The 15,412-nt window shown below is 38.0% G+C and overlaps 1 non-coding gene across 1 annotated transcript; it reads right to left on the minus strand.

Moving 5' to 3' along the window:
* Positions 1-14,860: 14,860 nt before the first annotated feature.
* LOC127381940 (U2 spliceosomal RNA) lies at positions 14,861-15,047 on the minus strand. The gene has a single exon (XR_007888833.1). It is a non-coding gene; the product is annotated as a U2 spliceosomal RNA (small nuclear RNA).
* Positions 15,048-15,412: the final 365 nt, after the last annotated feature.

Consider the following 15,412-nt stretch of genomic DNA (forward strand, 5'->3'; position numbering starts at 1 on the left):
ATACCATGTAGTGTGCTAAAAGTTGTTTAATAAAGTTATCTGGGTTCCTCCCTCCCATCCTTTCCCACCTCACTACTAAATCCATTTTCCATATAATTTGTGAATTATAGCAAACAGTGAAGGCTCCAACAACAGATCCTGAGAGCACTTGAAATGTCCCTGCACTGTGAACGTCACCACTTATATTGTTTTCCCTTGTTCATGATCCAATTTTTAGCCAGAAAGGGACAGTCTCTCTCGTCTCCTTAAAGCTTAAGTTCCTTATGTCTTTAGCAAGTTAAAAGATTATATTAAATCCAGATCTCCTGAATTCCTCCGCTTTAACTAATTCCTTACTTCAAACAATGTTAGGATTCATGAATAAGTTATTTATCTCAAAAAAAAAAAAAGTTCTCAAATGTGTAATTTATTTGTATGTTTTCTATTCTCCCTCTTTTCTGCTGTAATTTATTATACTGCTTCAAAATTTTACCATAATGATAAGTTTAGAAAAGTCTTATCTCCATTTCATTAAGAAACATCTGGACCTGCAGTTTATAATTCATTTTATCAGTTTGTACTTAAGACTCTTCTACTGAAACTTCAACTTGAAACAGGACTCGAGGTGCGGCCTCACCAGTGCCAAGTACAGGGACATGATCACTTCCCTAGTCCTGCTGGTCACACTATTCCTGATGCAGACCAGGATGGTGTTGGCCTTCTTGGCCACCTGGGCACACTGCTGGCTCATGTTCATCCAGCTCTCAATCAGCATCCCCAGGTCCCTCTCTGCTGAGCAGCTCTCCAGTCACTCCTCCCCAGGCCTGTAGTGCTGCCGGGGGTTGCTGTGGCTGAAGGTGTAGTACTTGAAAATTGGTTCTTGCTTTGGTCTTTCCAGGGTTTGATTCCCACCTATGCCACTGACTGTCTATGCCATTTGCCCTTGTCTCTGACTTTACAGGGCTTTGAATTAGACCCTATTGAGTTAGAGAGAGCAGGAAATTGCCTCAGTTGTTGTAATGAATAATAAATAGCATGAGTCACATGAACGATCATCTTAACGCTCTACAGTACTGGGGAGGTTTTTGAAGGTTGGCCCAATAGACTTAACTACTCATCACTGTAAAGGAAAGCAGTGGCAATATTTGCTTGGACAAAAGTAAGTTCTGTTCTATTGCCTATATATGACTCGTATAGGTGTTAATATTATATAGCCCCTCATTTTTTTCAGGTGATCTGTTTTACAAAATAATTTAGTATCTCAATGTACATTAAGAAAAATGTTTCTGTAATTTATTCCTCCAGGAAAAAACACAATCCAGCTTAGTCCTTATAATATTTTGAAATGTAGTTGTTTTGTGAGCTCTGCCCAAAATATTTTTCACTATAAAAACAACCAAAAACCAAAACAAAAATAAATTTAAAAATTTAACAAAACAAATTATTTATAAGGTAGAATAAGGTCAATTTCAGCTAACAATATGACATTAGTATGACACAGTTCATTCTGTACAGGAACTCTAAATCAGCAAATTGTGTAAGTGTGGTTCTGTATACATGCCCATTCAGGAAAATTCTTGAGCATATGCTTAGCCATAAATATGCAGTAAAATCTCCTGTATCAGCAGGAGGTTAATATATGCCATATGCTTTCCTGGAAAGGGTTGAACTTCTAAATTTGGCCCTATAACATATTACTTAAGATAAATAAGCATCTGGTTCATAAACGACAATTTTTTAAATGTCAGTGTTGAAAACTAAAATTTGGTGAAATAAAGGTCACCTGCAAATATTATATTTATTTTTAAAATGCATTTTTAGGGGAAAAAAAATTGTGTTATTATCTGCTTTCTATGGAGCATTCAAAATCTTGTGATATTTAATTTTGTCTTAAGGGCGTTTAATCCAAGTGCAGAAATTACAGAAAATAAGTTTAACTTTTGCTCTTCTTAGACCAAGAAATTACAGAGCAAATTTTTCTCTAATATAGCTTTAATCCTCAGTACCCTTCTATACAGGGTTTTTTTGCTTAAGACACCTGGGGACCAGGTTAGAATACTTTCTAACCTCCTCTGTGTGTGCAGACACACCCTCCTCCTACCCCTCCTGGCTAGCCTTGGTGGATTTCTGTGTGGGCAGGTGCTGAAGGCTGCCTTCAAACTTGGCTCTCCTCTGCAGGCAATCACAGATCTGCTTAAAGCTCTGGATGTTGAGCACATTTCATCCAGGTTAAGTGGATGAAGTAATTAGGCTCCTTTGTGGAGTAAGATAGCCGGAAATAGGCTTGGAAATTATGAGCAGAGAAGCCACCTACCACTTTTCTTCCTGCTTCAGGAGAAACCAGGCTTCTTGTGTATACTCCTTGTTAGTAATTAGCACCAAGAAGAATGCTTGGCTTGTATTATCACTGGCTCTTCCCAAGAAGAACAAGCTGGCAAGATCCCAGCTAATGACCAGCTTCAGGTCAGACACATCTATACACTAATACTGTCTTTTGAAAATGCTTATTTGACTCTGCTTCTTCAGTTCCCAAATTACAATTCAACAAATTAAAGTGAGATTTTGATTATTCATGCTTATGTGCTAAAGTACAGTAAAGCACAAAGATGTTTCCTTAGAGAGAGAAATCAGCTTTGATAGCATGAACCATATTATCCCTCTAATATTCATCAGCTATGATGGATGCAATAAACTGAAGAGAGGGGAATGAGTACTTGAGAGGCTGTAGTATTGCAAGAAGTTTTTTGGTGGCATTACTGACTTTAAGTGGTCATACCAATAGTATCTCCCTTTCAGCTATATTCGCACTGTGAACTTGATTTGAGGACTCATATGGTTAAAGCTTAAACAAAACAAAACAAAGTAATGCTGGAAGCTTTCAGTTCCTCAGCTCAGAGAAATAATTCAGTTTCTGCATACCTGTGGCACACAGAATTCTCATCTACAGTACACAAATGCAAACTGTAGAGATATTCACAGCAAAAAAATAAGTACCTATACTACACTAAACTGCTACTGCACATGCACTCAGAATCTAAGCTTGATCTTTTCTCAGATGTGTCCAAGATCATGCAAATCCAAATTGTCTCCTGTGAGCAGAGACCCCTTACCCCACAGGTTATTCTGATCCAGGAAGAAATTAATGCATGAAATAACTCAATGTATTGTATAACTAAGTGGTTAAGAGGTATACTGACTGCAAGGCTCACTGTTACTTTTATCTGCCAGATATCCCATGAGACAAAAATATCATGAGAATAAGAACTTGCATTACATATCAGGAATTAATTTCTGGCAGCACAGGAAGCCTGTGTTAACATTGTAGTCTTCTTTATTTTAATGCTTTATATTTTCAATATGCATATCCTCATAAATGCTTTCTAACACAGAAACCCTGGGAAGAATGAGCTATGGCAATGCCAGTACTGTCGTGATATCTGGATTTCAAGAAAAAAATGGTAAATCACTCTATCTAAACAGGCATCAAGGCACTGCAGTGATTTTTTTTTTTTTTTTTTCTCAGATTGAAACACCTCTTCTATATAATTTCAGGGAATGCAATACCAAACAATGTAATGCAAAAGACCTCAATTCCAAGAATCCTGCATGTGAAAAATCTACCAGTGTCTCTTCTGTCACATTGCTGACTTGATTTGTTGGTTTGAATTTCGGACAGATCACAGTGTGAGTAAAGAGGAAACAGCTCCATCAACAAATAAGCAGAAGACGAATTAAGGAATTTTGAATAAATAAATAAATAAATAGATAGATAAATAAATATTATGCTTTAAAATGACAATTTGAAAATGTGATCCCAGTTGAGTGCTCAAGTTGCATTTTGTTGAGTGGCTGGAGAAGCAGGAGAGGAGCAGACCAAAACAGTTATCTAGTAGATGGCATTTGTGCTCTGATATGGCTTTGTAGTTCTTAGAAATTTAAATAAAGTTAAGGAGGTGCAGCTACACTGGGAAATACCCAATTTTTGCAAGTTTTCCTCTGCAAGCTGGCAAGAAATTTTACTGCAGAAAGGTGACAGGAAAACAGTCTTTAAGGACACCACCACCTGTCTCCCATCCTGGCTCCAGGGAAACTAAAATCTTCCATATCTGGAAATTTAATTCAGCTGTGCTGGTGGCCTGAAAGTATTTTGTAACAGTTCTGCTGATATTATTATAAAAACCCCAAAAAATGTTAAAGATTAGGCAATTTTTAAGAACTTCTGAAGAGCAACAAGAACAGCATTAACTCTCAGTCAGGTTACCCTGCCCTTTCAAATTCTGCCCAGTAATCGGGCTGGTAGTGCTGCAGTGTCATGGCAGGCTTTTTTTGGACTGAAATACGTTTTATTTTAACATAAAAATGTTTCTATGGCAATCAGTTTTTATCTTTTCTCCTAAAATAACATAAATTTGGAAGATAAGATATCCAGAACTCCGAAACGAAACAATACAGATGACAGTCTTCACCAGGGAATCAATGGCTGAAGATGGATATCAATAGACTATTCTGTATCTTCCAAATTAACGTAAATCTGTACATACCACCAGAATACAGGGTTTAGCTTTTAAGAAATGGAAGCTGACATGCTTTTGGAAAGCAGGAATCATGTGTGAAAAACATGGCTTTTTGCCACAATTTGATTTCTTATGGACATGTTTGATAAGAAATGTCACTGTTCCAGAGAGTAAAAAATTACTTTTTGCAGAATGTTTTTTTATTAACTCGATTTTCTTACACTATTTTATATATGAACTCTGATCCAAATCAATACATACCTAAGCTTTTCAGTGTTTGCAAGAATACAGGCAATTCAGCTGATGAACAAGTCAGTCATGTGATGCCAAAAACTGGAGTAAATGCAAGACAGGAAATATTATGATTTATGACTTGGATTTAATACATTTTCACTTACTGTTTTCTCTGTCAATGTGCAGGACTCCTGAAATCAGAAATATTGATTGCATTTTGCAACTGAGACTGAAAGATTAAGTTGTCCAGGGCTATTATGGGTCCTGACTGCAGGATTAAAATCCATAATAGACATCCTAGAAGAATATGATCTCTCTGACCAAGGCAAAGTACCCAACCAAGGTGAACAGAGTGGGTCAGGTGATGGTGACAGGCTTCACCAACAATCCAGTGACCATCAGGGCAAGGATCAGCAAGCCCAGGAAACAAGCCAGGTCCACCTACCATTGCTATATGTGGGGCCCTGAGATCACATGTGTAGAACTAGATGCTCTTCAGTCCTCTCCCATCACCTGAGTCCCGTGCAGCCAGTGTTCCTTCCTGTGTAGCTGGGAGGTAACAGCAGGGCCACTGGTGGTGGGTGGGGAGGGTTCAGAGGCAACACTTGGACCTGCTTCCAAGCTAAAAAATGGATGGCACTTACAGTCTGAAGGCTCTTGTTGTAGGTCAAAGCAGAGCCTAAACTTCACCCACATGACAACATAACTACTCTATTAGCAGAGTTCTAAACTTAAATCACAAGCAAGGGTCAGCTTCTTGCTTAGTATGTTCTCTGCTGAACCGCTGGGGATTTGACAGGTGACCAGTGTAGCAAGTTGTGTATCTGGGCCGAATAGAAGTGTAACCAGCTACTGACAGACCATAAATAAGCCCAGCTAGATACTGCAGGATTACTGAAGAATGTGACCTGTGCAGCAGCCTGTTAGTGCCACAGGCCAAGAGGGAAGTGTACTAAGGGGAGCACTTTAAAAGACCTCTATGTTCTTCCTGCTCCTTGGCCTGGAAACACCTGAATTCATCTTCGGTGCAAACACAAATTCTGAAGTTTCTTTGACCTTTGTGAGGTTGCTTACAAGCCACAGGATAACAGTTCAAATAATGACTTTTTTCTTTTTTTGCATTTGCCTTCTTGAGATGAGCCTTCCTCACAAAGCTTGGGCCAGCCCCAAACTACATGTGACAGGAGCCACTGGTACTGTCTGCTTTGATTTCCTTGGCAAATATTTCTCAGATCCAAAGCAAACAAACAGACAAAAGCAACCAGGGAAAATAAAACCAAAATTAAAAAATTAAAGGAATAAAAAAAAAGCCCAACCAAAAATAAAATTACTTCTTTACACGGCCTAAAATGCAAAAAGGGAAGACAAGTCAGAGGTAGATAAAAAAAGAGTAAGCAGAGACAAAAGTGTTGCTTTCCAGGCCTTGTATGCAGTCCACAGGTAGAGATGTGAACAACATTTTTTACCCAGCTCTTCAGTCCCAGCTACTATTCATTTGAGATTATACTGTTTGCAAACACAACACAAACTTCAAAACTATGTGGGAAATAAGGTTGCTACTTACACCCAGCAGAAATCACAAGCTTCTTCATGATAGCTCAAGAGCAGAAATAGAAGCAAATTTTCCTATGAATTTGTCATTCGGCTCCAGTTAGCAGGATGACAGCATGTTAGTAATGGATGCTTTGCTCATTTCTGCCAAGGGAATTCCACAATCTGTTCTACACGGGCCTCAGATTCCTCCAGGTTAATCTAATGCATGATCTCCAGCCTGAAAAGTTTAAATACTCACAGCTCTTCTCCCCAAGAAACAAACATATAATCAAATCTCATGCTTCAGGGAATAAGCTGATGGCTGCAGGCTCTGCAAGGAATACTTCCTCTGTTTCATGGCTTTGCACAAATTGTGGGGTTTGCCTTTCCTCTGAAGCATAAGGCATTGCCTACTGCTGGATGTAGAATACCAGGCTTAATAAAGCAATGTTCAGAGCAAGCAGAGGCTGTGTTTTTATGTTTTTGCCAGCAGCATTCAGGTTTTTTTCCTCTAAATTCTGAAGCAAAGCAGATGCACCGAAAATGGCATTACCTGTAAAACAAGACTGATTATCTGATTATCATACCCATGCTTGGGACCTCCTTCAGGATCAGAGGGTCTGCATGTAAATAGAAACACAGCTTTTATGAATGTCTCTCAAACAAGCAGATCTCTAGGAGGATTTGCTATAGCTCTCCAGTTATTTATGGGCCAGCAACCAGGCTGCCTTTATTGCACAGAAAGCAATGCAGTTCCTGTTCAGTTTGCAGATATCTGACACAGTACCACAAGTGAATGCAAAAGACTTTTCCATGGGTCTAGAAATGTAGTTGTAAAAATACTTGTGGCACAAGTGGACTCCCCTCACTGAGGCAGCCAGCCCTTGTTTGTCTCACAGCTGGTACTTGATGATAACAATTCTGAGTCATTTTCACAACATAAGATTTCATTACACCATTACCCCTTCCCCATAAATTCTGCACAGTGTCAGTACAAAGCGTGGAGCGCAGGAAAGACACTGCAGCTAAAGTACCTCAAGCAAGGGAAAAGTCTTGATTGTTTTACAGGACTGAGTGGCCCTGCCTACTGTGTTAGTCATAAACAAGCACAATACTAACTCATATCTGGGTTCTCCGCTTCTAAATATACTGGAACTGTCAAAGCAACTGATGAAATTTTCCCATAAACAGCCATTGAGCAGACTCTTATTCTGTGATCAGTTTTAAATCAAGAAGAAGCAATATGGCCTTGTCACAGGTAAAGTTTGTGACTAGAAATAATCAGGTTCCATTTTTGCCAATCTTCTTAACGAAGCAAGGCCATTTATGCTGACACCAACAACAAAAGAGCACATAAACAATTTGACCTTCAGATTCCTTTAACAGCTAAGCAAATGTGTGGGGTTTTTTTTTGCTAGAAAGCAATGTTTGTTAGAAGAAGACTGCAGCTGAGCAAATTCAAATCTCTATCTAGCTGCTTTTAAATTATTTCCTCCTTTTAAATTTTAAATGTTTGGTGCAGTTAATTAATCTTCTAGGTCCCTTTTGGTTGGCTTTGGAGGTAGGACTAGGAACAAAACACCTCCTGGAAACTACAGTGAGTTTCTCAGAAGGTTATCTAATAATCTTCACTCCCTCTAGGTGATTACTGTGGAAACTTCAAAGCTGTGGCATTTCAAAGGAGAGATACAGCACCATAGCACATCTCTGCACCAGCCAGAGCAGCCATCAGGGGCCTTATCTCAGAGAGTGCTTAATCAAGAACTAATTACCTTGCATTTTCCCGGTCTAGTTCTCATTCCCTGCTGGAAGTTGTACAGGTGAGGTCCTCATTGTACGTGTGAGTGGTGCAGTAAGAGAGAGCGGCTCTGGCCCCTGTGTGGGGGTCTGCAGCACACAGGCAAGAGAGAGTAACAACAGCAAAGAGAAACAATGAGGAAAATTGTCAAAAGACACAGCTGAGTGCAAAATGTTATGGAGACTCCAAAGTGTCTCATCAGTGCAGTGCAAGAGTAAGAAAATATATAAGAATAGAAAAGCATGCTTTTAAATCTCCCAGTTAATAGCTAGATGGAATTAAGACAGCAGCACACAGAGGATGAGAAGCAAGTACAATAGTAGGAATCAGGATGAGAAAAACAAAACCAAATGATTTATTACTCTGATTCCCAAGTGATAAGAATGAACATAATAAAAGTAGAATACTAAAACTAGTTAGACAGGAAAACAAATCACCTTTATACCAATTTGTAAAATAAATAACTTTTCAATAAAAACTGGAACTGGAAAAAAAGTGCATTTTCACACATAGCTCAGAGATCACATAAATGCCAAGTGACATGACAGTTGCTGAAATAAATGCCTATTTTATGAACAGCAGAGTAGTAAAGCAAGCAAAATAGATGCATAAAATGGGTAAATTTCCAGTGTATTAGTTATTGCTGCCTCTGAGCTGCAGTAAATTACAAACTCATTTTTACCTTTTTTTGTGTTCATGAATACATTTTTGAGACTGTTTTTCCACCCCCTTCTTTCACAACTCCATTTTTAGAGATTTATGTTTTTCCTTAAAGTCTATAAATAAAAAGTATCCAGGTCTTTTCTATATGAGGGAAGAAGGCTGAAAACTCAGAACTAACTTTTTGTTATGCATTTCTGAACTTTCTTTGCATAAATTCTGCTGTGAATGCACAGCTTCCATAAGACTTGTTTTTGTCTAGATATTTTTCCCCTTACAAATGGAATCCAAAGTAGGTTTGCTTCTAAAAATCCTGGACCTACCCACCCTGTGGTGTTCTCCTTTTCTTTTTATTATTTTCTTGTTTATAGTACAAAAAACCAATATGTTCTCTTTATTTACTGCTTGTTATACCTATAAATAATGGATGTAAGATTATCAAGACAGAGTGGACTGGAGTCAAAATGATGAAAGACTTACTTGAAATACAAGGTAACTATTCCCAGCTGAGAGGAGGAAACTACTAAGTGACTCTGAAAATGAACAAAAACATGCCACACAGGAAATGTTTGTCTCTGACACTAATCACATCCTTTACCACCCCAAAAGCCAACCAACCAAACAACCTCCCTGAATGAAGAAGGAAGATTAAAGTTAAGGAACTTTAATTTCAGGTATGTCTATGTTTTCATCACCTGTGTGCTCATTTATATTGGTGCAGAAGCCTATCCTACTTTGCATCCATGTGGTGTTCCTTTTTGCACTGAGATGAACAAGCACACAGAGAAGGGCCAACAGGCACCAGAGCCAGAGTTTTTCACTCTAGTTATGAGTTCATGTGGACAAATGAAAGAGGATTTAGTTATTTATTGCGCTTGTATATAAGATATCATTTCAAATAACAACACAGGAACATAAAGATGGTAGCTATTGTCTGAAACCACTTATGTGTAGTCCAAAAATGCATGCCATTATCTGCTTCTATTTTCAAGTCAAGGTGAGGAACCTGAATCCTGTGACACTCCATTAATGCAGAAGAGAAGACTTCCATTTAACCACCCATCTGTACCTATTTTCCAGAGCAAATTCCTGGTAGAGATTCCTTAAATTCTCATGAGTTCTGTGGCTTCACAGAGATCAACAAATATTACCCAAACCAGATAAATCTTTTTTAATTGAATTTATCAATCATACCATTCCAGATTTATTCAGAACAGATTAATGCACTATAACTCAAGCCCTATTTAATCCAGCTGCCTGATTAATGTGTAGTTCTGTGAGTTTTGCATGAAATTCAAAATAGGCGTTCCAAATTATTCAGTGAGAGAAAATAAGCCCAGCAAAGAGAAAAACATCCTGCTAACTTTCATTAAAAATCTCATTCACATAGGCACAAAATTAATCAAGTAAAATAAGAAATGTGTCAAACCTTAAGGACTAGTTTTTCTCCCTTCCCATTCACACCCTCAGGCTTTCTTTACTTTTGCTGATCATTTAAGCCTCTAAATATACTGACAATCCTCTACCCATGGAGCTGATAGAGTCAAAAAGGAGAAGAGCAAGGTATAACATTTTTAATTGAGGAACCACTAGGAGCTCTTTGGTGGGTTCTGCAGAGAACACATCCAAAGGCAACCCAGACCTGATATGCAGTGAAGGACATTTGCTTGTTTGCTTTTTCTTTTCCCAGTCTGCAGACTGGAAATGTGGCTGAGACCTGATACTAGAGTCACAGGTGGTAACAGCTTTCAGTCACTGTTGATTCAGGCTGACATACATATCTCTACCCTACTAAGTGCAAACATTGGGCTCTCTACCCCCATCATCTTAATGCTTAGCAGCTTGAACTTTTGCTGGCTTGCTTCTTCTTCCTGTCTCCATTCTTGTTTGTTATGAATTACCAATCTTATCATTGTAAGTAAGCAAGCCCACCCAGGAAATCGAGGGCTTTGCCTGGGTGTTACTTGACTAGGCTTTCAGACTTCTTGAATATGTTTCTCTCTTCTAAATGGGACATAAACAGCATTGCTGGCTGAAATTAATAGCAATAAGGCAAAAAAAACCCCATTTTTTTCTTCACTGTATGACTAAAAAACTTATGTTTTATTTTCTTCTGACAGCTGGCTATCAATCATGCATAAGTCATGAAATTTTTTCATCAATACAACTGTCAATCACCAGATAAGCTAGATGCACATATCTACAGATACAATAAAGTTGCTTCCCAGCAATTAATCAAAGGCTTCAATCACCATTACAATTTATATTTTTAAACCTGTCTTTTTTAAAAAAACTTTTTTTCCTTTTCTTCCCCAGACCAGATGATTGTTGCCTCTTAGCTCACGAAAAGAGAAGTTATAGGAAATTAAAACTTCCTTCAACATCCTTGCTTGTAATTATTTTTTACATGTTTTAGAGAGTTTGATGGCATCTTAATTAGCTGTCTTTAGTCACATCATGCAGTTCATTCCTCCTCTCTCAAATCCTGAAGCTATATAGCAAAGCAGCTACTTGATGGGTAGCTTTGTAAAATTCATTATCTGGGATCTACTAATCATGTCTCTCAGGTCATCATTATCAAGATTTACAAGCATCGTAAGGTCTTAGAGGTAACTCCACTAGTAAAAAATACAGTTATTTTAGGGTATGTTTGTGTGTAAGATGACATCTCTACTCACGCTGAAAGTCGTGGGCATTAGACAATGTAAAATACTGGCATATGTGTGAAATTCACAGCCTTTGTCTCCCTTATCTATTCTCACTATTTAAAAAATAATTTAATATTGTAGATATTTCATCTACAGTGAAAGAAAAGAAAGAGAGAAGAAACTTTCCACATAACAGATTCTGCTTCAAGGATGCATGATGAAACCAGATTATCAAAGATCCACAGATCTATCATTTCAGGAAAGTATTCAAAATACAATTCATTAAAAAGTTTCAAACTGTATTAACTCAGTATTGAGTAGTAATAGATGAACAGAACATAAGAGCAATTCATAGCAATTGCAAAAGATCAGTTGTGAGTAGCATGTAGTTTTTAGCAACTGGATGTTCTTTAGGAGAGAAGGCATCTTCAGACAATTCTATCTTGTACTGTGAAGCCTTTTAAACTCAAAGTTTGAAATTGAATAAAAATGGCAAGATAGAGCAATTTCAGTACTTCTAGAATAATCTTTTCAAAGCCATTTTCTATTTGGTGTGATGCTGCTTATTTTGGGGAAAAAAAAAAAAAAAAGAGAGAGAGGAGGAAAAGGAGTGAGAAAAGAATGTAGGTGAACTCAAGAAAGATAATTTTGTTCAATTTTCAGAATCTGATTCCATGAAAATAGCAAATTAGTCCATCCTATCTCAGTGTGGTTCCTTATTAGGTGGAACTACAGTGTCACTGTGAACACTGTAAAGGGAAGCAGAAAAAGACTATCTTTAAGGAACAGTAAAGAAAGACTGTGATCTGGACCGCCCTTGCAAAATAGCTGATTCCAATGCATAGCACAAAATTAGACATCACTCCCTTTTCCTTTTCCTCCATTGGAGACCAGACACCTGTACCTAATTCAAATTAGATGTTATGTTACACTTGTAGGGTCATGTTCTCCTATGATCTCCAAAAGCAAACTAGAACTGGATTGGAGCCCAGAACTTTGTTCACATCGATTTGTGGCAGCGTATTCTATGCTGGGATGAAGGTTGTCCTGGGACCATGTGAGAGAGTGGACTTTCCTTCTCATTCGTTTTGTACACATGCAAGTGTCAATCACAAACACAGATGTAAGGGATGAACTAAAGAAAATAAATGAGCTTTACTCAGCTTTAATCAGACTTTTTTATTTTCTTTATTTATAAAGTTAGTATGAACTTCTGAAGTAATTTCTCCTTGATTTACTTTAGAAATTCAGATCTGAAATTTTAAAAGCTAGAGAACCAGGAAAATGAGATCACAAGAAATGAGAGAAAGATAAAATAGACCTTCCTTAGCTGAATTGTTATGTTTCTTCTTTTGCCTAGACTTTGTTATCAACTAATGATCTTCAATGACAGCTCTCTGAAAAAATATTAAAGAGCTAATGGTCTCTACTAGGAGACACTGGAAATCATAAAATACATTCTTTAGGGCTCCCCACAGGCATGACAACAAAGGCACATAATGCAATGATTGACATACCTTTATGTGCAGAAAAAAAAAAATGTAGTGTTTTCCTTCTTCTACTGCTTTATCTATTAAAGGATTCCAAAACCTGAAAGCAAACATATACATTTTGAGTAAATTAGGTTGCTTCAATGTAAGAGTAAGGTTTTCCTGTCTCAGACAACTGTTAAGACAATGAAAAATCTTTACCAGAATAATTTTGGTGGTGTCAGCTCTGGTAAGAATTTTGTGCAACATACATGGTTGCTCATTGATGGTGGAAGGAAGAAGGATGGTTGTTACATGTGCTTTTCAAAGAAGACATGACAGGCTAATACAGGAACAGTTTTAAGAGAAAAGAAAACCAGCTGACAGCCACTGATAGCTACTAAAACAGAAACTGAATTAGGCACTCCAAGGAGCCGAAGATACGGACCAAGAGAACAAGGAGACTGACAAGCTGCTTCAGGAAGAACTTATTTTGGTTTTGGCTAATTTTCAGATGAGATCAACAAGTGTAGTCAGGTAAGAGAGGGGTCTCTGCAGAATTTCTGAAAGGCAGAGCTTGACCACTGCAAGACTTTCGGTTCAGCTTGTCCAAAGAATGCTGATATGACAGTAAGAGATATTCCTTATTTATTCATAAACATGTATCCATACTCATTTGAAAGTGTGTGGCTACTGATTGCTGTAGGCACTTTGACACTGACAGGTTGCCCACTGAGACAGATTAATTGGTGTGGTGAGTTAGACTCAGCCTGCAGCCAAACACCCACCCAGCTGCTCACTCACTCCCAGCACTAGGACAGGGGGAATAAAAACAGGATTAATAAGAGAGCAAGAAGACTTGTGGAATGAAATAAAAACAAGGACTTCACCTCCCAGTTACTGTCATAGGCAAAACAGGCTCAAATGGGGAACTCTCCTTAATTTATTGTGAATTTATGTAAATACTGGAGTAATTATTCACGTACTGGTGAAGGAGAGGGGAACACAAAAAAGAAACAAACATTAAAGCACATACAGAAACACATACCTCCTCCTCCTTTCACAGGTTCAGCTTGACTTCAGACTCTTGCTTTTTATTGCTGCCAGTTACACTCAGTCCCTTCAAGGGGTCCGCCCATAGTGGTTTATCTCCATTGCTTCTTCTTTCTCTTTTCCTCTGCTCCACTTCAGGTCCTCCACAACCTGCAGTACCTTCAAGAATATCTGCTCTGCCATGGAGCACCTCCTCAACCTCTCACCTTGGTGCTTCCTCCACTGTTTCTCAATCCTTTCTATTCCCTCTTTACACCCCCACCCCCCCAGCATTTTCTTCTCTTTCTTAAATATGCTTTCACAGAGGCACCACCAGCATTGCTGATGTGCTCATCTGTGTCCTGCATTGGGTTAATTGCAGAGCCAGCTGGATCCATCTGGAACAGGCTGTGTCCAGCCTGGGGGCGGCTCCTGGCTTCTTCTCACAGAAGCCATCACTGCAGCTCCTGCACTTCCAAAACCTTCATTCAATAAAACCAGTAACGAGGAACTAATAGAGGTAACAAAACCATAGTGCTATAAAATTTAACAATAACCTGGAGGTTATTGGTAGCTCTGGTCTGACTTTATTGGCAGACAGATTTCAAGTCCCCCAACTAACCTAATCTACCACACCTCAGGCTTCCATCAATGGAAAACACTTCTTTATACTCTGAAGCCTTTCATTGGACATTTCATTGATAGAAAATAATGCTTTAATTAATATTTATTGGGGCTAGGTTGGCAGTGCCATCACCTTTCAGGACAATGGATGGTGGACAGAGACTGATGAGCAACTAAAACTTTTTCCAGGGCTTTTTTCTTGCCTAGATATTTTTCTGATGCAAGTTTTTCTTTAAGAACTGAAAAGTCTTTGCCTACCTAGGCTTCATGATCATGCTATGGTTCACTTTAAAGCTGCATAATATGTATGGCATATTATTAACTCCTTTTCTATCATCCTCATCATCTTCCTTGAAACTATAAAAATGCAAAAATAAGACATTTCAAAGATGGGTCATTTTTTAAAATGTCCAGGATAGTCCAACCATTATAGTGGGTTGTTAAGTCCCTTAATTCACAGAAAGCAAGTAAAAAATTACAGAAGAAACTGTCTGTTTCTTCAGTTATGGAATCACAGATACTACATTTGATCTTAGCCAAAAGGCCAAGAAGTGATTAAAAGAAGTTGAATCAGAATTACTTTCTGGAAATTGAATGGTTGTTACTGGTGCATGCAGGTGAAAACAAATGACAAAAAAATCTGGTTTTCTTGGCATTTTTAAGATCTTAAGAACAAAGATCAAGGCTTTGAATGCAAATAATTTGAGTTTAAAGTATTTTAAATTACTTAGAAACAATCAGTTTTGAATCTACATTCTACCCACACTTGGACAACACTACAGAAAAAAAAGAAAGCTGTGAGAGATGAAGAAATAATATATGTTTTATACTAAACGCATAGACTTTTCAAAGGACTTCAAATCTATAGTTTAATTTTTGGCTAAAAATTGTATGAAGAAATATGTATTTTTGTGTGCATTC

This window comes from Apus apus, chromosome 2 (assembly GCF_020740795.1).
Source record: "Apus apus isolate bApuApu2 chromosome 2, bApuApu2.pri.cur, whole genome shotgun sequence".
Classification (NCBI taxonomy): Eukaryota; Metazoa; Chordata; class Aves; order Apodiformes; family Apodidae; genus Apus; species Apus apus.